Source organism: Cimex lectularius, unplaced genomic scaffold, assembly GCF_000648675.2.
Source record: "Cimex lectularius strain Harlan isolate CLEC.00 unplaced genomic scaffold, Clec_2.1 scaffold151, whole genome shotgun sequence".
NCBI classification, from domain to species: Eukaryota; Metazoa; Arthropoda; class Insecta; order Hemiptera; family Cimicidae; genus Cimex; species Cimex lectularius.
In genome coordinates, this window is record NW_019392786.1 from 1,040,668 (window position 1) to 1,067,384 (window position 26,717).

The following is a 26,717-nucleotide window of genomic DNA, read 5'->3' on the forward strand; positions in this document are numbered from 1 at the left end:
ATCCCCTCTCAAGGGAGCCTCTTCCCAGCCATTCGAAATTCAACTGATTGTGAGTCGTCTCTTAAAGGAACCCTTTGTTTGTATTACATCTCCATTATGTTAATATTACGGGGCTATTGTCTTTAATAATTCCTGTTAAATTGTTTCCATCTCTTGTTGGGAAAAACTAATTAAGGTTGGAATCGTGCTGAACGTTGTGAACACAGAACAGGAGGATTTATTTCCAAAACTTCATAATTGAGTTAATTTAGACTAAAACAATCGTTGTTAAGTAAAGTTTGTATTGGGAGATTCCCTCCTGAGGTCGGCATGGTGATAAACAGTTTGATAAATACCTATCAACATCTTGGTCTGCCTATTCTCACGGATTTTCGTTAGTCAGACGCGTTTCGGCATTTCGACATCTTCAGTGTTTGGTGATTTTTTTGGAGTGAAGTTTTAGTTACGAGGTCGTGGATAATGGGGGGAGGGCTGTGTTGGTGTGTTTAGTGTAGTTTTCGAGCATGTTCATTTTCCGAACTTTTTGTACTTTGTGCTGTAGTTTCATACTTGTTTGTATTGTCGATGGTTCGTGGTTGTTTTCAATTAGGTGTTTCGCGAAATTCGATTTTCCGCCGTTGTCTCTAAACGATTTCATATGTTCCTCGGTACGTCTTTTTTTCGTCCTGTCTGCCCGTTATATTTCTTTCCGAATTCGTATGTTAGTGTGTATATTCCATTTTTTCTAATTGTTCCGCCTTGTCGATGGTATATCTTTGTTATTTTCTTTTTATGTTTGTGGTTTTTAATGCTGCTTTTATGCCAAATTTGTGGTATGAGTTAATTGGTTTCTAAGTTTCTTTCTCAATATATAATGATGTGGTCCGTTTTGGGTATTATTTAGTTTTTATATGCGTATTTCGTTTGTTTTAAGTCAGTTGTGTGCTATGGTTTGAATTCGTTTTCGTACTTGTTTTTAGTTAGTGGAATTGATTTTATACTATCTGTCATGTAGTGCAGTGCTGCCATTTTGTGTTGGTGTGGGTGGTTTGAGTCGGTTTGGATGATGTCAGTTGCTGTCAATTTTCTGTGTCAACGAATGTCGAATTGAAGTTTGTCTGTCGTTTCTGTGATTGCTAAATCTAGGAAGTTTATGTTGTGATTTGTGTCTATTTCTGCGGTGGAGTTTACATTTTTGCGTAATGAGTTCAGGTCTGTCAGTATATTGTTTATAGTGTTGTTGTTGATGCATACTTTGGCCTAGATTGTCGTCTATGTATCTCTATTTGTGTGTGTGTGATTTTATATTTAGTAGTATTTCTCTTCAACATTTTGTAAATATACAAGGATGGCTGGGGACAAAATTTAAATATTTCAGAATAAGAAGAAATTTTTCTATTTGTGCTGGAAAATGTGACTGCTTTCACCCTAAAGAAGGGTAATTTTATTTAAGAAAACTTTCAATAGATTACCTTAAAGTTCTTTATGAAAGTGGAAATTCATAATAAACCACAATATTGTTACATCCACTTGATTTAACAACCATTAAATAAACGTCGAATAGAATGTCCTGCCAAAATCATTTGTATTTCCAATTAAAATAAAAATAGAAATATTGTTATTTAACTGTATAATAAATATAGAATTCATTTTGGCATCCGGTAAAACAAGTAGTTTGAATAGGTCCTCCCTGAATACTTGATTAATTCAATGAAACAAAAAAATTTCCCTGGCTCAATTCCAGTAGGTGAAGGCTTTCCACTTTGTCTCGTAGACAGAATCACAAACTTTCATCTTGAGATGAAATAATTGGGGTCAAAATGTTTAATTGGATTGTAACTTCATTCTCTTATTCTTTTAGGTGTTCTTCAAGGTTAGATATTATATCTTAATGGCCTCTCCAAATAGGACTACGGTATAAAAGATTTAGCAACCTCAGAACGTTCATTAAAAAATATCATTCTGAAATACGGTAAATAAATATAATTTTAATTTTATGTGGATTGTTTATCGTCCTTAATATGCTTTCGATTATAAATTTGTATTTATATATACATTTATTTGCATTTTATTTTTAATTAAAACTCTTAATAAATGTGTACTAATTATTTAGTCAATGAATTGTTACATGCAAGGAATCTTGTTATTTTTTCCAAATAATAACACCACAAGAAACGTGGAAAACCCTTTCCTGACATAAAATAATTCAGACCACATGGGGTGAAAATTTTTAATTAGTCCGTAACCTCCACGGTTTAGATAGCAAACATAGTCCCATAGTAATATCCCAGTCGGGCATATAGTAAAAATAAATAAAATCGGACAGATGAAACATTCTTAACAGGCTACCATGTCGTCTCAACAAACTATTAAAGGAAAAAATAAATCTGGAGGAAATCACACGATATGATGTACATTGGCTCCAAAACAAATGGAGGAATAGGTTCATTTGATCAATTGAACTGATTAGGGAATGTCCTCAGTCTGTCAAGCTGAAATACATGCTATCAATTGCTTTAAAAAATCTTAAATGAGGTTACACTGACAACATATTGCTAATAAAGTAACACAGTCAAGTGCGTAATAAAGCATTAGCATGTAAAAGATCACATTAAAAATATTCAGTAAATGCATTCGAATTTTTCAAAAAGCTGAGAAAACGTAATAACCTGATCCTGATGATATCTAACAAGTAGACAAACTAAAGTAGATTAGGCAGGAACAATAATAGACCCAGAACAATTGGAATAATGAGATCGAACATAAATATCTCGATCTCAGAAGGAGCTACAGAAAACAAAATGGGAAGTGGACAAACCTAGAGCTGCCTGATACAGCAAACTTACGATGCAAAAACCCTAACGAAAACCGGCAAACTTAGTGCTACAGTTAGAAAGGGCAAAACCCAGATGTATATACGAGTCACTGGCATCAGAGTAAATATCTACATAATATGGGTATATTCAGTGAAGGCCCCATTTGCACATTATGCTATGATGAGCAAGAAACACCCATCCATTCCATCTTTGAATGCGAAACAAAAAACCAACAATTGTCATTAACCTAGGACTGTATCAAAGAAGTCGATTGTACTGAACTTAGGAACTAGGAAAAGTACAATACGCCACAAGGCTGTAGTGGATGGTTTACATAAAACCCCCACTGCCTAGTCTCCATTCATCATCATCATCATTAACCCACACTGTATTCATACACACCCTGTAATAATATTCATTTCTGGTGATTTTTAAGGCTAGATTGTAGATTTCACTTTTTCTTAATGACCTCTCCTCAAAGAACTATGGTATAAACGATAGCATTTTTAAGAAGCTTTTTATTGTGAGAAGTACGCTTCCAGATAGAAAGGCATTTCAGACCTAATACTTCATCAATAACTCGATTGCACTGAACTTAGGAAATAGGAAAAGTACAATACACCACATGGCTATAGTGGTTGGTTTACATAAAACCCCCACTGCCTAATCTCCATTCATCATCATCATCATTAACCCACACTGTATTCATACACACCCTGTAATAATATTCATTTCTGGTGATTTTTAAGGCTAGATTTTAGATCTAACTTTTTTCTTAATGACCTCTCCACAAAGAACTATGGTATAACCGATAGCATTTTTAAGAAGTTTTTTATTGTGAGAAGTACGCTTCCAGATAGAAAGTCATTTCAATGACCTAAAACTTCATCAAAGAAGTCGATTGCACTGAACTTAGGAACGAGGAAAAGTACAATACGCCACAAGGCTGCCGTGGTTGGGGAGCATAAACCCCCACAATCTAGTCTCCATTCATCATCATCATCATCAACCCACACTGTCTTATCCTTTCTGGTGTTTTTAAGACTTGATTTTAGATTTCACTTTTTTCTTAATGACCTCTCCACAAAGAACTTTAGTATAAACGATAGCATTTTAAAGAGTTTGTAATTGTGCGAAGTACGATAAAAAGTAATTTCAGAAATACATATGGTATATTGAGGACTGCGAGACGACGTAACTGTAAATTGATTATTTCCGAACATAATGGCCTTGCTTAGTCAGTTATGTCATTTTTACATTTTTATAAAATGAACGAATAAATTTGCACTGTATTTTTTTGTAATACATTTTCGGAAATAAAATATGTATACTGCTGAATATTTATGGATGGCTTGGAGTCATTAATCAACAAAGCTATAAAAATTTTAATCTTAAAAAAGAAAAACCTGTAAAAATGCAGACCAGGCAGGCTACATTTTGAAACCCACGTTCCTCCTATTCTCCCTGTTATCAGGAATTAGCAATTAAACTATAGATCAATTTTTAATGGCATCTAATTTTTCTTAATTAAGCGCATGAGAAATTTGTTTCAAGGGATTAATGGCAGTTAAATTTAAGGATAATTATGTTTTTTAACAATTTTGATGAATGGTGAGCCCGACAAAGGGCGGTCGTCGCCATTTTCCTACCTCATTAACGAGGTATAATTAATGTCGGCCTTTTGTCGGCTTCTGCGAATTGCCGTTTTGACGGCTCTTTAATTTCCGCTTTGCCTAATCAGCATTACACAGCCGTTTTACCAAAGGATAAATATCACAGCCAATAACCCTTGCTTGCAAAGATCAAAAACGATATATTAAACCATTTTTGGTACACACAATAGAAAGTATATGTGCGCTTCTTGCGATCATTTGACCTAAAGATAATGAAAGTGTTATAATTTTTTTATTATCCATCATTAAACACTCATAATCTTAATGTACATTAATACATTTACACTAATAATGAATTATTACATCCCAACGATCTTGTTAATTTTTTGTCAAAGGTTCACACAAGAAAAGTTGAAATCTCTTTCCTTGAATAAACGCCACGCGTCGGATTTAAATGTGATCGTTTAAAACTTCAGAAAAACTCACTAAACTACAGAAAAAATATATGGTTTTAAAGAAAAACTTTTATTTTAATTCAATTGCTAACAAAAGATTCTTAGTTCAAAATTGAATTCAAAATTGCCCATTTTATCAAAGACTTTATGCTATTTTTTACACCCTGAGCTTATCGAAGACTGGTGTAAAAAATGGAGGACAAGACTGAACGAAGAAAAATGCACTCAGTGTACTTTTACGCTCTATTGTACATCAACAACAAAGAGATATCAGTTTCCACTCAACTCAAATACCTGGGACTATATCTCGACAGCAGACTGACGTGGAATCCCCACACAAGACTTAAAAGACAGCAACTTAATACAAGACTTGGACTACTACGAAGGCTATATCGACTTTGACAATTAAGAAAAGCTAGCACTGTACAAGACTTTACTAAGACCAATATGGACATACGGAGTAGAACTGTGCGGCACTGCCAAGCCTTTCAGTATCCAGCGCATCCAGTCCTTCCAATCGAAAGTGCATAGACAAATGGTCAAAGCACCTTATTATGTCACTAACCTCACTATCCACAAAGACCTCAACATTCCTCTTGTCAACGAACTAATCCGGTCCAGATTCCAAACATTCGATACCAACCTTTCGAACCATCCTAACCATACTCGAGCCCTTTCCACTCATTCCCATCCTGACAATCCACCACGTCGCCTCAACCGACGATGGCCTCGGGACCTCCTTGACACCTAGTCATGAGAGCCAGCAATGGCTGGCTCCTCAAAGCATGTGTTCTACCGGTGCAGTGCTGGCATTAGTGCTAGTGTTGTGCTGTGTGGTATATTATTCATGTGTACATATTTGTATAGTATACAATCCTGTATAGGTGACAAATAAATTTTTAAAAAATGCTATTTTTCAGACACCATCATTACTCCCCGTTCGCAAAACGGTAGATTTTTATGAAAAACTGCGTCATTGTGATTTGACATCACGATCACTATAAAATTGCTTCCAATTCAGAGAGTTTTGCAAAGAATGAAACAAATGGTAATCTAAAGAGGCGAAGTCAGGACTGTATGGTGGCAACAAATTCCAACTCAGACGTGTTAATTATATAAAAAAACAAATGTAAATACGCCAAAAAAAGTTTTTTGATATTTTATTTTATTTGTAGGTTTACGAGCTTATTAGCTTATCACCCCCAATCCTATACCCATCTAGCCCTACTATATAATATAGGTACATATACCTTCTTATTAACTATACTTATTTGTACAAAAATCTATGTCTCTAACGCCAACTATATAAAAGGTAAGCTCGAACCCATTATATAATAATTATATAAGAAGATCGAACTTAATAGATTTATTGTAATGCAGAAGATAGAACTAAATCATAAAACTTAATACTTTACATGAACGTGGCGACGTTGGGCTATGGCTTATAACTTGCATATTGAAATGAAAGTCAGGGCGAACTTCGCGAAGCGTGGATATGTGCAGGTGGCCGAGGGTGTATACAGTCCTTTAATGGGAAGTACGACTTTCCATCATCATCGTGGGTATGTAATAATTATTGAGGTCAGACATCGGTTTTCTTAACCATATGTGAACATTGATCTACTTAAGTATCTGCAAGTACTTAAGTACACTTATTAACAAGTTGTTGCTTAAGTTTTTATGAATAAAGTGATTCATGGAGCTTTTACGTCAATTCAGTGGTAAAGCTATGAGCTTCACGGATTATTGTTTTTATTTGTATGTCTTCAATTTCAGTTGGACGAACCAAGATCGAAGAACTTTCACAGACTTTCTTTTAAGGTTTCCTCTCCGTACGCAGCAACTTTCTATGATCTTGGGTTACGGTTTTTAGTTTGAAAGTTAAAAAAATAAAAACACGGTGAAATTGCACGCTTTGGTATTATATTTCAAACAATGCAAATTCTAAACATAACATCCCTTCAACTCAGTATTTTTGTCAAATGATAAAGGAGATATTTGAAATCAAAAAACAACTTTTATTTACATCACTGACTAATGGCAATAAGGAACCTGGTGCCAATAATTTATACCATAGGTTTGCCCTATAATACTGATGGTAAATACGATCAGTAAATTTATTCATATGCGATATTTAAAAAAAATATATTTCAAAATACATATGTGAACTTAATAGGGTCTGCCTAGTTCATCAACCGTCTCAGTCTGGTGATAAAATAAATATAAATAGATTGGTGTCGTTGGTAAAACTAATTCTAAACAACTAAAAAATTACTACAAGTTTTTTTTTTGTTTAGATATATGTATTTCTAACTTTAACTTAGGTTTTGTACGTACAAAACACATAATATAAAATTTAAAGTAATATTCCGAAATTATTGAGCCAAACCTAATTGGTTATTGGTTAACCAAGTAAATTCACAACTGTCATATGAATATGTAATATGCATTGAGTACTCATTACACCTAGGCTACGAAACTAACTCTTGACATAACACATTCACGCTTATAAATGCATACACTCTTAGCATACACTAGGAGACACAAACATTTCAGTTCTATGTGGAATGTAATGTGATTATATAGGTATGTTATCTGTATTGAATGTGATTAATGATATTGGCGTAGCTGCGACTGAGTTTACATGTATCTGTTCTGTAATTGATGCTGTGTTTATCTCGGTTGATATAAACCATTTCTAAGAAATTACGTTTATATTTGTTTTGTTCTGTATGTAATATTTTTGGATTTTTGAAGTCGAAATTGTGTTGATGTTCAAAATTCACTTTTCCACATCCAAAATGTAATTGTAATATGTAAACAATATTTTTAAATCCCAGGCCCTGAAGATGATCTCAATAAAGATCGAAACGTTGGCACGATAAAGAAAAAGTTTTTCTGAAACCTACATCACACCAGACCGCATCTCACGATTTCTAAATAAATATCGATTAACGGTCACTAATCTCCACACATTGCTATGATGATCTTCACCGATTATTGCTTTGACTTGAAGCAAGTTGTAGCTAGTTGTTATGTCTAAACTTTCGCACAACACATTCACGCTTATAAATACATTCACTTTCAGCACACACTGGGAGACACAAACATTTCAGTACTATATATAATAAAGCAACCCTGTTTCCATCAAGAATGAGAACAGAGGACGAAGGTTCATACACATTCATGAAAGTATTATATTTTCATAGCATATTTTATGTGTGCTAATCAAATTTCGGATCATTGTTTTTGTTTAGTTGTTGAGACGAAGAATAATTTTAGTAATTTAATAGTAATTTTTTTTAGGTTCACAGAACACTTGGCAGAATTAATTTTAAATGCTTATCTTTTTTTCATAAGTTATTTTATGTTTTATTTATCGTGCTGCCGGAAAATCAAATTACCCAAATTATTTATAGAAATAAATATGCATTGATAAGACCTCTAATCAGGAAAACTTAGAAAAAAGTAATTTAGGAAGCTAATTCTTTTAATGTGATCTGGATCTTTTAATGCTAAACCAACTATATGTATAATGAATTTGTTATTGTTACCATTTATTTTTGAAAACCTCCTACCAACGTCAAAACGTAAATCCTGCGAGTTTCTCTACTAATAAAATGTGAAAAACATACAATCCTTACTTTCTCAAGAAATGAGAAGGCAGAAATTTTGTTATCACCTCTTTTCTATAAATAGTATTATGTGATTTTGTTGAAAATAATAATTTTTATTAAACCTACATTAATTAGATCAGTTTTAACTTATTAGTGTTATCTGTTTTCAAAAATTATCAATGGACAGATGCATCAGATTGCTCAACGGATCAGATTGGACAGACTTGGTGAATTATGCTAAAGCGGCCTGGGCCTATCGAAGGCTAATAGTAAACGAATTTAATTAGTAATTCTTTTTTCTTTTCCCCTTTTGCTGCCCATCTCTTTGCCCACGCTCTTCCCATGATATTTGGTGTTTCTGTTTTTCCGGTCTCAGCTCCGCTCATTGATTTTTAATTCTCAGTTTTGTGTCCTTTTGATTTGGTATTTTGTTATAGATGTTACACTTAGCATAGATTTAGTTTAATGCATTTGTACGTTTATTTTACAGGATTAGTCAATATTTAATCTAAGCTCCGGCAGAGGGTTACTTTGCCGTATTAAGTTTATTTTCTTATTTGAATTATATGTAATTTTTCTTTTTTCTTCTTGTGTGCAATAAACTTATTATTATTATACTGTTTTCAAAAATTACCGGCTTGTAATCGAATTTTTAGTTTTAGTATTATAATCTTTGGATCGAACATGGGTAAAATTGTCCATTTAACTTAGAAAACCGTTTTAACTGAAACTGTTTAAAATTTACTGTGGCTTTAATTATGCGAGGGCGGTTTGGGTATTAATTAGCCGTAGTGACAGTGACGTGACAAACGAGCCTCATTTCTGAAATTAGTTGCCACTCTCTTACACGCTCTTTCCCTTCATTTTCCCCTGTGACGGAATTAGCCGGCCACTGAGAAAAGAAGACTTTTGACTTGTACCGATCCTGGGTTCTAAAACGTTTCTTAAAAATAGAAATAATTCCGTTAAGTAGGCGGGATTTTCGTTGTTGCCGCCGTCGAGCGTAATGAAAAGCGGAGTTGATTTAAAGAGGTTTAGTGTCCGAATATCTCATTTGCGCCGTGTTAAAATTTCATCCGCTTTACCCTAAAGCCTTCTCTTCCGACGAGCGAGTTTACCTAGTGAAAAATGCGGCGGGGCGAATGAATTCTTGAAAAGGGGACGTGTACGCTGGAACCAGGGGGCCGGAATTTTAAAAGGGATCTGAATACGCATTAATTTGTAGAAGCCCGAGAGTAGAAATGAGACGGGTTTAGGCGAAATCCCTCGGCCCTTTTGCAGTAAATTTGCTTTCATGAAAAATGCACGGTGACACAGAGAAAATGTTCCTGAGCGGGCGGCGTTTTTACTTTTCCAATATGCATAGGGCTCCTTTGTTATTAGTCGATCGGTCTTTTCTTTCTTTCCAACGTATTAAAATTTATGAGTTCTTGGATACATAAAAATGATCTTTATGTCATGCCGTATCCAAAGGCTTTCGGCCAGGAGTGAACGAGCCACTCGAAAGTATAAAAAATAACGTTACAAATTGCCTTTCTACGCGGACACTAATAACCGTTTAAACTATTCCTAGATAGGACACAGGCGTCGGCTTTTTGGCATAAAGCCACTTTTTGGGATGACAAATCAGTTAGGCCAAGGTATTAAGTGTTCCTAAATGGCCAAGTTCTACTCCCAAATACATAAATACACTTATTAATTTAGCAGTAAATTTGAATCAAAATATAATTTATTTCAACGATTCATTTAAGTTTTAAATTGTATATAAAAACCTACAGCTGCCAAAGTTCCTAAAATCAACATAAATGTTTGTTCTAAACGCTATAATAAGTTATGTTTATTTAGTATTGCAGTTATAATTAAAAAAGTCAGTTCTTCTGTACATTTTTAGAATATATAATCGCTTCTCATCATAATTATATATATACAAATTGGGTCCATTGATGCCAGCATTAAGTTGCTTATGATGGAAATAAGAAATATAAATTTTACTTTTTTATCTCGACCAATACCTTTCATAAATATTAATTAATTGGAAAATGTTAATTGGTCAATCGGACCACGAACTGTAATGGGTTTAATAATTAAACTATATTTTCACGAAAGCTTTCCGTGGCCATTTCATTTGTCGAGAATCAAATAGATTACAAAGCATTTGAAAATGACAAAAAGGAAGAAAATTCGAACGGTTGAAGGTTAAGATGGGAAGTTGGTGTCCGAGTGGATCGAAGCTCAAGTGGTAGAGCAGCGGCGTATTTAGCCGAAGATCGTGGGTTCGAATCCCGCTCGTCACACTGACTTTTTTATATCGACCAATACCTTTCATAAATATTAATTAATTAGAAAATGTTAATTGGTTAATCGGGCCACGAACTGTAATGGATGTAAAATACAAATCAAATCCTAAACAGGTTTTCATAAGTAAAGCCAAATGACCTGATAATACTTGCACCAATCTATTCAAAACAGGTGATTGTATAAGAAACAAGTAAAAATACGTCAAAATTTTTTTTTATTAAATTTTTTACCTTTAACTTGCCATTTTCACCCTCAATCTACTCGGGAGGATTGATTTTATAAAAAATGAGTAAAAATACATCGAAAAATATTTTCTAATTTTTTCTGCCTTTATCTTACTTGTAGGTTTAAGACCATTTTCACCATAAATCGACTCCCGAGGGTTGATATTATAAGAAACGAGTAAAAATAAGTCGGAAAATATATTTCTTAAATTAACTTACTAATTTTGAGGTTTAGAAGCCTAATTTTATCTTCAATCGACTCAGAAAGGTCGATTTTATAAGAAACGAGTAAAAATAAGTCGGAAAAAATATATTTCAAATTAACTTACTAATTTTGAGGTTTAGAAGCCTAAGTTTACCTTCAATCGACTCAGGAAGATTGATTTTATAAGAAACGAGAAAAATACCTCATAATTTTTTCGTTCATGTCGTTTGTACTTTTGTAAATATGATTCAATGGCGTGCACACAGTTTGTGAATAAAGTATTTTTATCAGCTATTTAGTCATATATATTCTATATAGTTATCTATTTTTAATTGTTTAAAATAATTTTTTGTATTCTAAACTATGTGGTTTATTGTAATCTTCTAATTGGTCATATAACTATGCAATCGGTTAGTTAATTTTATTCAGTTATTCAGTACTTATTTTCATTTTTTGCCATAAACTTCCTTTTGTTTCTGTGGGGGCTTTATTTCTAAGTTTTGATTTTCAGTTAATTGATATCTATCAATTTTAATAGCAGCTTGAACTAATCTATTATCTAATAAAAAAGTCGAACTTGTTATTTGTTATCATATTTTTAAACATTATTCTTCAAGCTACAAAAATTATTATTGCCTACTTTTTTGAAAAAAAAAATGTTTACAGTATTTTTAAGTATTATAATTGACAACATTTAAGATTTTTTTAACCTATCATATTTCGCCATACACACTCACAAGTTTTATTACAAATTTGACTATTGATTTCAAAAGGTTTGTCGCATTTTATTAATTGTACATATTTACGCAGATAGCAGCGTATAAAATGCGTATTCATACTTATGCACGAAGAAAGTAATTAATGTATTATTTTATGTACTTTATAGTACATGAAATAATGCATATAACCTCCTAAACAAATATTTTTTACACTCCTAGTATAGAATTTGTAATATTAATGAGAACCTTTTTCAATTCCATAGCATTTTTGTCTTTCTTCATAGTGTAGTATCTCAAAGTATCAATGGTTAAATTAAAATTGTTTGAAATGTTTTTTTTTTTTTACAAGTGAATAATGGTATTAAATTGTTTATTATTGAACCAAGTATTGCAAGTCTAATATTTTCTAGAAAACAACCATTCATGGAATTTTGCACACATCATATATACATGCGCGCGCGCGCACGCACGCACACACACACACACACACACACACACACACACACACACACACACACACACACACACAAAACAATATCTAAATTATTAAAAGGATTAAAGAGCAATAAAACTCAGACCTATTCCAAACTTCCACTTTACAACAATATTTTCTAAAACTGCTTTCTACAAATATTTTCACCTTTCAGGAACATACAAAATGTGATCTGACAAATAAAGTGGTGAAGTGCATCCTACGCAGTACCTACAATTTTGATCTAAAATCGTACCTGTCTCATCGTTTCTTCAGAGTTAGCCATGGCACAGCGATATCCTCTATCTATCCTACCTAAGCTGGATTCCCGCAGGGGAGCATTCTTGGACCTCTCCTTTACACGATATCTATTCTTCACATTCCTATCTTTCCAGAAACAATTCTCTCCATTTTCGCAGGCAACACAGCAATCCTTTGCCCGCATAAAGATCCAGTCACGGCATACAGAAACCTTCAAAACAATTTGCAGTGCCTCGACGTTCGGTCCAAAAAGTGGAAAATTAAAATAAATCCAACGATGAGCCAATGCATTAACTTCTCTCTCAGACGTATAACACTACCACCTATTTACTTTAACGGGATTTCACTACCCCATGTCGAACGTTACATGGGACTCTACCTGGACCAACGACTTACAGACAATCCGCACACAAGACTAAAACGAAACGAACTAAACAGACGACACAAACTGTTATCACCACTTACCAAAACTTCCACTTAATTACAAAAGATTAAAGTATACCATGGTTCTCAAACCTTTGTCAACTTATGGTATCGAAATCTGGAGGTCAGCCAAGCGTTCCAATTCTCAACGCATCCAAAGATTCCAGTCAAAAGTCCTAAGAAAAATTGTTCACCCTCCTTATGTATCAAACCTCAGCCTACCCAGAGACATAATTTTTCCTTTGTTCCAGACGTTGAGACAAACAATTACAAATAATTCACTCAATCATTTTCCAACCCAACCCAATGCCTTGGTCCGTCAGCTCAGTTCCACAACCATCCCAGATAATCCTACCCGTTGATGGCCACGTGAAGGTCTAAGTGACGTAGAAAACTGAAGTGGTCATATTTATTTTTATAAAGGATGCCCACAACTGGGTGATTTTTCCTCACATGCTTTTCATGTCAATTTTATTCTTATTATTCTTATAACATATTTATGGTAGTAATTGATTAACAAATGTAAAAATCATCAAAAACGAAAAAAAAAATAATAAAGTGTTTGGCAGACCAAAAAGAAATCTTGCGACAGAATTTTGGAAGTTGATAGAAAATCTCCAGTTGGAGATCTTCTTGCGCTGATATACTGTCAGCAATCATCTTTATTGCAGCCAGTAAACTGTCATGTGATAATGCAGGTGTAATTGTCAGTGATACTGAGTTGCAATTGAGTTAGGTTAACTCAGAGTTAGCCAAAATCCTAGTGGTGTCGTCGAAAAAATTTATTATTTATATGATATTAGGTCTGCTGATATTTTTAACATTCGTGATAAACCCGCGGCGTAAGTGCTGATGAATAGAGGTTGTTAAATAATGACTGAGGGTGCGAAATGTGTTTAAAACGTGTGAAACCGCTAACGGATGCTGATGAGCTAACGTCCATCGAGTCTGGGAGCTCATTACTGTAATCCGGACTTTGAAGGGCAACAAGGTGTCGATGGCCCCGCCTCCGGGGCTGGTAGGCGGAGGCGGAAGCGGGGTGGAAAAGCAGGGCATTATCTCAGTTTTAGCAGGACATCAATATTTGAGGAGAGGAGGCCGGAGCGATATGGTCATTACGCGGCACTCCCATCAAAGTTCCATGGGGCCTCCGCCTCCAATCTCGAGCCGCATCAAATATACAAGGGGTTGGCGGGGGCAGACCCGCCTGGATTGCCACTACATTTTTCATGGGTTGGCCCATCACTTTAGCCCCGCGGCTATGAATAGTCGAGCGAGTCCTACCGTCTTTAGCTTAAACTACTCCGCCGGTTAAATTGTGCCAGCGAGATTACAACATAGCTGAAACTCCACTTTTTCAAAAGGGCTTTTACTCAGGGACGAGGGTGAGAGCCACCCTCTGTTTTGAGCCACTTCCGAAACCCCTCCTTTTTTTACTCCTCGCCACCGTATTACACTTACATTAAATATTTATTAAATTCTAAACGACCCTCATCTTCCGACAGCCCAAATTTGTTCTCTTTATCGTTTGGCAATTTCGATAAACATAGCAACTTCATTTTTTCACTGTAACTTAAAAACCTCATCGTTTTGTAAAAACTGTAGAAAAACATACACATTTATTTATTTTAAACGTACAAATAAGGCTTTAAGCCCACATGTACATATATTAAAAATAAATTTAGTTTTATACACATAGGAAAATAATAATAACAGCAATAATAATAAAACATATAATAACATATACAATACAATAATGGCAAAATTTATTCTTTACAATATTAATTATTTATAATCGAATGATGAAGCCACATTACGAAAGAAAAGCATTAAGAGAAAAAAGGAAATGGGAAAATGAATGGAAAGAGGGAAGAAAAGAGTCGATTCATGTCGTTTTAAAAACTGAAATGTCATAGACCGCCAGGTAGGTAGCAGAACGTACTTCCCAGGGAAGAAAATTGCATCGTTTTGACCCTGCAATTCTGAAGGATAAGGCTAAAGGGTCAGAGGAGTGTTGAAGGCGTGGGGTGCAAACATGGCTGAAGACAAAAGATCAATGCAAAAAAACGTGGAGTAAGATTGGTGCGTTTGGATAAGGAATGAGGGAAAAAATTATATATATATATATATAAGTGTTTTGTATGTTAAGGTTAGTGAACACATTAATACAGGATTAAATATGATCCCTTGGGTTAAGATCATCACACCATTTAATGCAGAAAGGATAAGCAATTTGAAGGTGATGAGCAAATTGAGAGTTACAGTAAGAAGATAAAGGAATTATTTGGGATTTAATAAGGAGAATTCTAGTTTTTTGTGGAGTGAAAAAGCTAAGGCGTCGAAGAGAATGGAGACTTGAGTAGATCTTTTTAATAATAATGCTCACATGGTCATGCCATAAAATAACATAACGCCGAGATTTTTAACTTTAAGTCAAAAATGAATAGGGGTGCCGTTGATATGAGAAGGGGATGGCAGTCCGTACTAATGGGTTTATTGTAAATTAATAAGAGCTGGGATCTTTTAGGGTTTAGAAGAATGCCGGTATTGACCATTCAGAGATGTTACTTGTAGGACAGTGAATGAAAAGCTGACTTCGATCCATTTGGACACTAACTTCTTAAAAATGGCGAAAAGGAGGGAAAATTTAAAAGGGGGGTTGAGATGTGAAGTTAGTGCCGTAGTCACGATAGCTCAAGTGGTAGAGTAGCTGGATATCTAACCGAAAGTCGTGGGTTCGAATCCCGCTCGTGACACTGACTTTTTTATCTAAACTAAAAACCTTAATTAATTGAAAGATATTAATTGGTCAAGCGGACCACGAAAACTAGTGAATTTAATAAGTTAAAATGAAGTATATCTTCACTAAAGCTCTCCGCGGCCATTTCATTTGTCGCCGAGGATCAAATAGATTACACGATATTTGAAAAAAAATGGCGAAAAGGAGGGAAAATTTAAAAGGGGGTTGAGATGGGAAGTTAGTATCCGAGTGGATCGAAGTCACGATAGCTCAAGTGTAGAATAGCGGCTTATCTAGCCGAAGGTCGTAGGTTCGAATCCTGCTCGTGACACTGATTTTTTATCTCAACTAAAAATCTTAATTAATTGAAATATAAAATAATTTTACAAAAGAAGAGAAATGACAAGCGATATTGGCAGTCTGGGGTCAGAGCTCTGTCTTGTCCATCTTGCACACCATATAGGTTCGTGGGTCCATCGACAGCTGATCATTTCAGCCCCCAACGCATGTACCTTTAAGCCTCATGACAATTACACTCTCACTCCTTCCCAAATATATTATTTCCTATATACAGTACTGGATATTCCTCCATCTAATTCCAGAAACCCTTTATCTAAAGTAATTGAAGTTCGATGGAGTAGTCAATATACCGCCATCAGACCTGTCACATTACATATTCACGCCAAATAATCTCAAGAATAGTCGTTTAACACAAACTATAATATTGTTTGGAAAAGTGTACAGTTGAGTCTTTTTCCTCCAAAAATTGGAGCGGGGACCCAAAGTCTTACTTCGGCAAGCACAATTCAGATGGCATTGCTGCTCGCTCTCTAAATGGAACCAAGGAATTCCCGATTACGTAAGACACATCCGGATTTATAAATAAAACAAAGCAAACTTGCTCAAGTCAAGGAAATGTAAATAATTTAATGGTAGAGTAAGTTTATTTTGTGGAATAAAGAAAAGCAATGGAATTATGAACTCAATACACTCTGCATTGAAATAATTGTTTCAATTTTTTGTGAAGAATAGTTGTATTTTATATATGTTGTCTTTATTATGCTGAAGAGGAAGTAAGGCTGCTTCAAAATATAGACAATTTATAAAAAGACAACTGGCTGTACCTGTCCTTCTCAAGAAAGTAACCGACAAGATTTTTAAAATCTTTTAAATAAAAACCAAGTTAATTTTTCAATTTTTTGACTCAAGATTGCATTGTAAGATAAGGGAACAATCCTTGCGCTTTAAACTCGGTTCTCTTAAGCTCGAAACGATTTTTCCATACCCGATGGAGGAAGTTTTTTTTTAAGTGTAGTTGGCGTGGAAACGTGCGACTTCCATAACTTGATACCCAAGCCGCCCTAACAATTACTGTCTCTCTCGTAATTGGGCTAATACATTTTTTAATTAGCCCAATTAAAATGGACACGCCTTGTCCCAGTTTGACGCTCTTCAGAGGCATCTGGAGGACAAATGTTAGCCCAAAAGGGACGGATATTGAACATAGCGTGAAATCGACTACCGCTACTGGAAACATAACTAAATTTTTTTCTATAGAAAAAAATCGATTTTTTTTAATGTAGCGATTCAGACAATCTCTTATGAAGCAACCTAGAAATACATCTTCCATATTTATTTTGAAGGTTACCATTTTGTGGTGATATAATACGTACATTAATAATAGATTTATAGTAATTTAGAAATAATCGTTATGAATGTGATTGATCCTAAATTATTTCTATACGACAACCATCGCCCAGAAAGAGAGTTGAAGTTGTTAGTAGAATCTGACACCTTCATATTTTACTGATGACAGGGATATCGCACAGAGAGGATCTGGACAAACTTATCACAGGAAGCAATAAACTAAGAGGCCAAAATGTAAAATTGTAAAGATAATTGGAAGCGGAAAACGAGGTGTCGAAATGTTTACGGCCCATGATATAAACAAAAAAATACGCCAGAATATAAAAGTCCTTCGCGTCATTTATACAAGACCGGACAAAAAACCACGATACGCTCCAGATTTAGTTGGCATCGAGCGATAAACTTCAAGGTGCCGCTGTGACCGCCCTGAGGAAATATTAAATTATAAAAAAAGTGACTCCCAGCCGGCCGAACAGGGTAGTATTTTAAGAAAAAGGGAAGAGTTAATTGAGTTTAAACAGACGAGGTGGGGAAAGGCCGAGGCGTAAATCAGGGGTTTCAGAGTAGGACTAAACTCGGGTTTATTGCCCATAAACAAGGAGCCTTCTAAGATAGTTTGTTCCCGAGATGCATCAACCGAGGCGACCGTTGATACCGGCCGATAAACTTTAAAACAACCTTATACGCATGCTCACGTAAAACGTGCCATCTGCGATAGAAAACTGTGGGACAAGCGTTTTTCAAAACTACAGGAAATTCAGCCTTAGTCAGACATATCTACATAGTGATTCGCTATGAGATGCAAAAAAATATATACTTTAGAGAATAAGTTTGCTCACAAAAAACATCTACCTTTATATTAATTATTGCAATTAATTATTCGTTTTATCGAAGGTTTTTGGTTTAGATGAAAAATTAGAGTCACGAGCGGGGTTCGAACCCACGACCTTCGGCTCAAAACGCCGCTGCTCTAACCAATTGAGCTATCGAGACTTCGATTTTATATTAGCTTTATATTAATTTTAATCTGTAGTATTCAGTTTGTCATTTATAAAACAATTCTGACATCAATTCGGATACAATCTTCTACTTTTTTTCATCAGTTTTTGTGAGGAATGATCTCTTACGCCTCGAAAAAAGAATGTATCGTTCCTACTAAGCATACGATTGGAAAGCTAATTAAATGACGCAGTTTTTGACAAATTCGTCAATCTCTAGGGAATTTTGCTATAGTGTAGTGAATTTTTGAAATTATCCAATAGTCTTGCAATTATTAAATATTATTATATTAAAAAACAACCTTTCTTGCCTGAGAAAGACACTAAATCCATGAACAAATCAAGCGGCACATTGAAAAATTTTTGCACGTTTTGCCAGCGTTAACTTTAAACATTTTTGTTATTTTTAGATTTAGAATTTGTGAAACAATCTCTCTTATTTTTTATTGTTTTGTTCATTTAAATCAAATTCCTGTGAATTGTTATCTATGCTACGATATCATAATTAATAAGTAAATAATAACAAAAGACGTATAAATGAAATGTGTATTCGGGATAAAACAATATTTTAACTTCACAGTGGGTAGAAAAAGACAATCTTGTTTTTTAGTAATTTTCATATTTCTTCATGAATATATGACAATAATTAAAGTTAATTCACAATAATAAGTGTTGTAACGGATTTTTTAAAACATCAAACAAATTCGTCAGGTGCTTTTACACGTCAAATGCAACAGAAAAGTGCATATACATAATGGTCTAAATCTCAACCCTTTCAGCATTTTATGTTTTATTCACTACCTATGGTTTTCAACAAAAATGTATCCGTAGCTCTTGTACTATTCATCTTTGGGAATTCCAAAATAGGGTTGATGACAGCACCCTTCTAGAGATTTGAATTTAATTTTTGATAAAAGAACAAATACTAAATCTTTCAAAAACTGCTAAATTTGACGTCATTTTTCTGCTTTGGTTTTTCACAACGTTTATTGTCTCGTTTTTATGTTTTGTTTCATTTTTCATTCTTTTTGCACTTTTTTTATTAAATTAAAGTTGGGATATATATTTTGCCCAGGACAAAACGTTGAATTACTAGAGTAACCCCACTACTCCTTTTTCATACCTACAACACTTTTTCCTTATATTGCATAAAATTTCTGCATTTTCCTTAGAGGTAATTTAAAAAAAAGTATACCACTAGAAAGCTTATGAAACATAAAAGTTGTTGCTAAATTTGTCAAGCTCTACCATGAATTTTTTTCAATGAGGCTCCAAATTTAGTGTTTTACAAATTTTAAACTTATCAGTTTTTGAAAGATTTTGTTTTTTTAACTAAAATTAAATTTAATCCTAGAAGGATAAAGAAAATTTGACGCTTTTGATCAATTTTTTTTTTTTTTTTTGGTTTCCACAAAAATGGATAGGTCAAGCATTATGAGTTTATTTATGACGAAAACCGAAGATAGTTAAAAAAATAACACAAAATGTTCGAATATCTGCGAAAGGGTCAAGAATCATCCATGGTTCATACGAAACTTTTTGTTGCATTTGGGATTTAGAAACTAGCAGTAGTGAATCACCCAGTATAAGGGAAAGTGGAAACTATAGGAATTATATTTTTTTTAATAATTTTGAACGATATGTCAATTTTTATTTTTATAAAAGTACAAAGAATTATTTTCAATATTTTAAAACAATGTCGAGGGTTCACCACTTTTGATATATATATTCTATCATATATTCAACAAGTAAGTTATGGGGTGCTTTGTTTCTGTGCCTTATAAAATCAGAAATATCACTAATAAATTCAAAAGAATTAAGTATACGCTCCTTATGAGATGGAGGTTATATAATTGTATTTATTTTATAGCCCCCGAAAAAAAATCTTAAATGGCAGATTTAATTAAAAGACAATTTCCAAATGACAAGCCAAATCGTTGAGGAAAAGTTAAAAAATAATCTTTCCAACTTAGCTATTACAATGAAGGAGAGATGGGAAGAGAAAAATCTCCGTTAATTAATATTATTAAATTAAAGGGTTAAAGAAAGCGGAAGAGAAGGTAATCAAGGCTTCCTTGATTGTTTTTAAGAAGTTAGGAACTCATTGCCTTCCCTTATTTTTCGTTTCATTTTTTAATTGGCAATTTCCGAGGCTCCCCTATTATTTTTTACTGTTAAGAAAAAGCCTCGTGGGGTGGAGAGAAGGGAGAAAAAGGTATTTTTAATTGATTCCCTCCATTCATAATGAGCCTGAAAAGAGACTAAATTTCCATTGTCTTCAAGTTATATAAGCTTCTCTTTTGGCCCTGTTTCTTTTCGCCCCCAATTTTTTTAAGCTCAAAGTATCTGCGAGTTTAATCTATGACGCAATCAAGCCGCCATTTTCCTCATTAATTCCGGTTAAGTAACGGCAGATTTTTTTTTTCTTCACTTCTTTTAAATTGAAAGGATTGTCATTAGAGCAATTGATCTTATTATCCAACGTATATAATTTATCAGGGGTTGGGCCATTATGAAATCAACAAAACGAAATTATTAGAAAACGAAATTTTAACAACCGATCACGTCGTTGTCTTTCCGCACAATTCACAATTTTTGTAAAAAAATGAATACAATTGAAACACAAAAAATACAGTTGATAACATTTCAGGATTTTTTAAGCAGAGAGTCGACTATAAAGGTAAAACGAATGAAGATTACAATAAATGTTTATCTGCAAATTTGTACTTGTTTTTAAATTATAAATGGAATTAAGTAAAATCGTTGTCTCTTGTATACTGTTGCATGTTTATTTTTTTATTTTTGTGTAATGTGTTATTCGATAGCTGCTGAAGTTCTTTATAAAAAAAAAAAACCATACCAACCTAACCATCACTAACCTTCTTTATTTAATGTAATATTGAAAACTACACACTTTCCCTTACAATTCCTTCAAATCATCCCAGTCAAATAAAAATTTAAGCTTCCCATTACCTTATCCACTGATTAGTTTATTACTCGTTCCTTCATCATTATTCGATAAAAAAATTCACAAAAGAATTATCTCTATTGCTACAACAGCAACAGCTTACCAGACCATCAATTTGGCTTTCAAACCTAGCATTCCACTCCTCATAACTTCATACAGTTACTGATTACATTACTGCATATCTCGAGCAGAAAATGAACACGACTGGAGGGTTTTTAGATGTTTTCTAGGCTTTTGACGAAGTATGGCTGAGGTACTGTATATAAATTAAAACTATTTTCACCTCAGGCTTATTATTGGGTTATACCTTAAGGACAGACTTTTCCGATATTAAAAAAGTGATTGAAAGTCTTCTACAGGTGTCAAATTTTCTTTCGTATACCACCTACATGTGCCCAAGTGTACAAGCAACAATGTGCCCCTAAGTCTAGATAGGGAATAGAGCCACTGTTTTAAACTTCATAAATGAATTATATAATCTCATAACTATTTAGACTTTCACCCCGAAGTGTTGCCATTCCCCGATGTGCTGGCCCTGGGGTCTAAACCTCGGGGGAGTTAACTTACGTAATTTTGAGGCCGGGTCGCTAGTATTTCCCTTAAGGAAGATGCCCAGGAGATCGTCACTTCCCACCCAACTGGGTTAGGCTCCGAAGGAGCTATCGTTTCAGACCCCCCGCAACTCTATGATACAGTCACTCAAATAAACACATTCACACCTATGTACATTGGGTGGAAAAGTATCGGAAGCAATAGTTAGAGACAACACGAACATGGAGAGCAATCCTTCCTTACCGGCAGCACCAATTTGGAGCGCTGTGAAAGAGACAAGGTTGCTCCCCCTAATATGCAAGGTGATAAAAACGAGGGATTCACAATGGTTAAAACTTAAAAGCAAAAGAGGTAAGAGAGGAGGGCGATCCAGGCTTGAGCACAATAAGGATCGCTCCAATTTTCGAAAGGTTGGGTCCACATCCGCGTTTCAACCTGCCTTCAGGGACAGGTACAAACAAAGACTAAACCCTCAGGTAAGTACCATGGATTATTCATGGACCTCTCATGGTGTTACAAATTAATATGCAGCACAGTAAGATTGTCACAGCCGAAATCGGTAGGGACATGACTGTGCTGCAAACGTTGATTTATTTAATACAGGAACCCTGTACCTATAGGGGCCAAGTAACCGGTTTAAAAAATCAAAATTTTGAACTGTTTCAGAATCTAAGGCATGACAGGCCGAGAGCTTGCATTGTGGCCCATAAGGAATTAAGACCAATCCCTATAACTAGGATTTGTTCTAGGGACATCATAACAATATTAATTGATTTTAGGAGAAGGGGAGCCACAAAACTCTATATTTGGCAAGTGCATATTTACCCCACGACGTATCATTGATTTTAAAATCTCAGGAAAAGTTAACAAAATGACACCTCGCAGAGTGTGATAGGTATGCTAGGTCTAGATTTGAAATCTTTGAAGGAGAGGACTTCACCAAATCACTCCCCGAGATTAAATGGTCCAAAATCTTGGTTTGTGAACAGGTCCAAGAGGTGCAGGACTCGTGAGCCGACCAAGTCCCGGACATTTTAGGAATGGGGTACGAGTCTACCCAGGCATTTAATTCCTGGGTCTTGGTCGCCCACCCTGCATAATATATATGTACATTGCTCTCATTCTGATTCCAGTCTAATCGAAATTAGGGTCGATGGGGTACTTTTTTATAAATATTCTGTCATCAACACACTACTAGAAGGGCGTGATGGTAACGCTAAATTTGTCCACAAGCTTTATTATGTGGGTCACATCGAGCAACCTTTCTCTGCATATGGGGCACCAGCACGGGCTTTGGCCTGTCACGTATGTCACTCGAGTATGACTTATTCTTAGCCAGGTAAGATCCTCATTTCCTGCTCAAGCTCTCGGGGGCCACCTACGCACGCAACTGACACGCAAGAGCCTCGCTGACGGCCCCGTTTAATAACTTTTAAAAAGGTTAAGGAGATTGTAAAAATTAGCCTTTAGAAAACTCAGAAAAAAGTCATCGACATACTTCAAATGGGCTTAATATTGTAAGTGATGTAAAGCCCAATCACTCAAATCATTGATCAGCATATGTACAAAACGCCTCCCATTGCAAAACCATCAGCTTGCACATACATTTTGTTATTACATTTAAAATATCTGTTCATTTCAAAGAAAATCCATGAACAGTTCAAGCGGCACATTGATAAATTTTTGCAACGTTTTTCCAGCGTTAAAACCTTAAACATTTTTGTTTTTCATTGATTATAGAATTTGTGACACGATTTCTCTTATTTTTATTGTTTTGTTCATTTAAATACAATTCCTGTCAATTATTATTTTATCATTTATTTATTTTACATACCATTTAATACTTATAAGTAAAAGTAATACAATAGTAAAAATATACGTAGATTGAAATTAAATTAAACATTTTACGTTACAAGTTACATGCATTACATGTTTTCTTAATAAAATAACATCTTAGACTAAAAACATTGAAAAACTAATCGAATTACAATAGCAAATATATTATTATTAATAATGAGAACAGCATTATTGAAAACGAAATTAAATATAATATAGTAGGTAATAGAAATATGTAGAGGCGTCGGTGGCCGCAACGGTTTAGGCGTTGACACGGCGCTTATCATTGTAAGGTAAAGGTCCTGGGTTCGAATCCAGCGTCCGTGCATTCGAACCCGACATACTTACAAATGGGCCTTTTTCAAAATACCGGCACCCCGAGGGTTGATATAACCTCTGCTGTTGAGAACCCTCATAAAAAGAAAAAAAATGTAAAATTTAGAAAATGTATATACATATATATAATGTTATACATTATATTATTATTATTATTATTATATTTCGATTATATTATTATGAAATATATAATATTTCTATTACATTATTATGAAATATATAATATTTTATATATACCTATATAAAAATAAAACGGAGAATAATGTTGCTTAAGAGGAAATACTAAAAAAATAATACAAACAAAAATACAAAAAAATTTAAAAAATGCAAAAAAGAAAAGAGTAGCTGGCGATTAATTTTGGGAAATTTCCCGGAAAATTATCTTTTAATATCGGAGATTGAGCAGTTGAGAAAATCTGTTTGTGAATTATTGACATCTTTCAACATTCTATTATCATAAATAATAAGTAAATAATAATAAAAGACATATACATAAAATGTGTCTACGGGTTAAAACATTTTTTTTTATTTCTTAGTGGCTTTTAGAATGTAGAAAAAGGCAATCTCGACTTTGAGCAATTCTCTTATGCCTTCATGAATATAACAATATTTAAATCCATATATGTTCAACGGTCATAATTGAACGAATTTTTCATCTCATTTAACGTTATATCACTATAAAAAGTGTTGTAATGGATTTTTTAAAACATCAAAAGAAGTTTTATTTATAAACCTTTTTTATTTGTAATTGCAAATTTTTTCCTTAGAAAGATCTCGCTTAATAAACCTAAAATCAATTTTAATAATTGATAATACTTATATTATCAGTGATTATTTATAATTGCAGTTTTAGGAAAGTAGCGTAAACTTATCGATCTTGGTAACTTATGAAATCTGACTGTTATCCGTTCAACCGTTGCAAAATACCGATCGCAGATGCGGGTGCACCTGTGATTAAGCCGTCCTTTGTCACCGGCCGAATCCTGGATCCTATCCATTATTCCAAGGGAATTATACGGTTCATTATCGACATCTAATGGGGTCATTAAAGTGGACCGAAGGGGCCAGCCGTCCTCTCTTTACTCCTATAAATACTGGGCCGAGATGAAAGAAACTGTTCATTAGCAGGGGACGTGTTGGTGCAATAAATCCAGGGTCTATTTGCCCCCTCGTCACTGTTATTGTGGAGACCGATCCAGAAATGAAGAGGACGGCTTTACACGGCTTGGATCTGGCCCAAACAGGCTTCTCCGGAAGTGTACGGTAGAAAAAAAATCATCTTTACCTTGATCATAAGAAAACTAAAGAGTTTTAAGCATTTCGAGGCAATAGTAAAAAAAGATTACTGAATAATTCACAAAACTTAGAATTGGGTGGTTTCCTCTTTAATCTGCGGGGTGATCCGATAATTTGGTTGTCGATTGTTCTAAAAGAAGAGAAGATAGAACAAACTGATGGGAACGACCAAATACACTACAAAAATCTACAATGTTATGTAATAACCCCGCTTTTCTTAAACTTTCATCTCTTGTGTTCTTTCTCTGTTTCATCCTAGAAGATTGATTTTCGTTGTTTTAGTAAAGTACGAAATTGTTCTGTTTGGTTGTGTGGTATTGAGGTCTCCATTGCATGAGAATTGCTTTCCTAGGTCCCTCCTCTTTTTCTAGCTGTCTAGCTATTAATGGGCAATTGCATGCTCTGTTGTCTCTATAGGTAATGGTCTCTAATAATGGTCAGTTGTACTAGACCTTGTTCGTAGAATTTCCCATTTTTGAGCCATCTTTATACTAGATTATGCTTAAAGTGTTAGATGTATAGACCAATTTTTTACTCACTCACTCACTGTAACTCTTTATGGATGAAAACAACTTCAAATATTATGTGCCAAGCTTTCACCCTATTTTAATGTCATCATAAGTTAACTGGCATACACGAAAGAACGTGCTCTTGATAACATGTCGAGTTAAATTCAACTCCAGCTAATTCCTAAAGATGTACGATAATTAGAAAAATGCCAAAACTGGGCGTTTTGCCCTATTTTGCCATTTTCCAAAGTTATCGACATTTTATTCATATTATACATTCTGTTCGTCTGGACTGGGCTGAATAAACAGTTTATATACATAACAATCGGTTAACAAATGTAAAAAGTCATGAAATTAGAAAAATTCTTATTATACGCTTTGTTGGTCTGGAGCAGGCTGAATAAACAGTTTACAACATAAAAAAAATAAAATATGTATGATACAGCAGGTGAACAAATTTGGCGTTTGTGAACAAAATTGGGCCTAGAAATGATGAATGGTGGAGTGGTACGGTGTTCAATCCTTTTAAAAATATAGTTCCTACTCATAGTAAGTAGTTTCCCAACGATCCGGATCTTCTTTTAGCTCATCATCCGGTTGAAGGATTTCTACATTCATGTCTCACGACATGAATTGCATCCATTACTGCTTTGACTAGCAAATTAATAGAAATGATGAATGATGGAGTGAGTGCAGTGTTCAATCTTACTTTTGCAATTTATGTCGAGAGACGTGGTTGTAGAAATCCTTCAA

General features: G+C 34.3%; 1 non-coding gene across 1 annotated transcript; it reads right to left on the reverse strand.

Moving 5' to 3' along the window:
• Positions 1–18,388: 18,388 nt before the first annotated feature.
• On the reverse strand, positions 18,389–18,462 carry Trnak-uuu. The gene has a single exon. It is a non-coding gene; the product is annotated as a tRNA-Lys (tRNA).
• Positions 18,463–26,717: the final 8,255 nt, after the last annotated feature.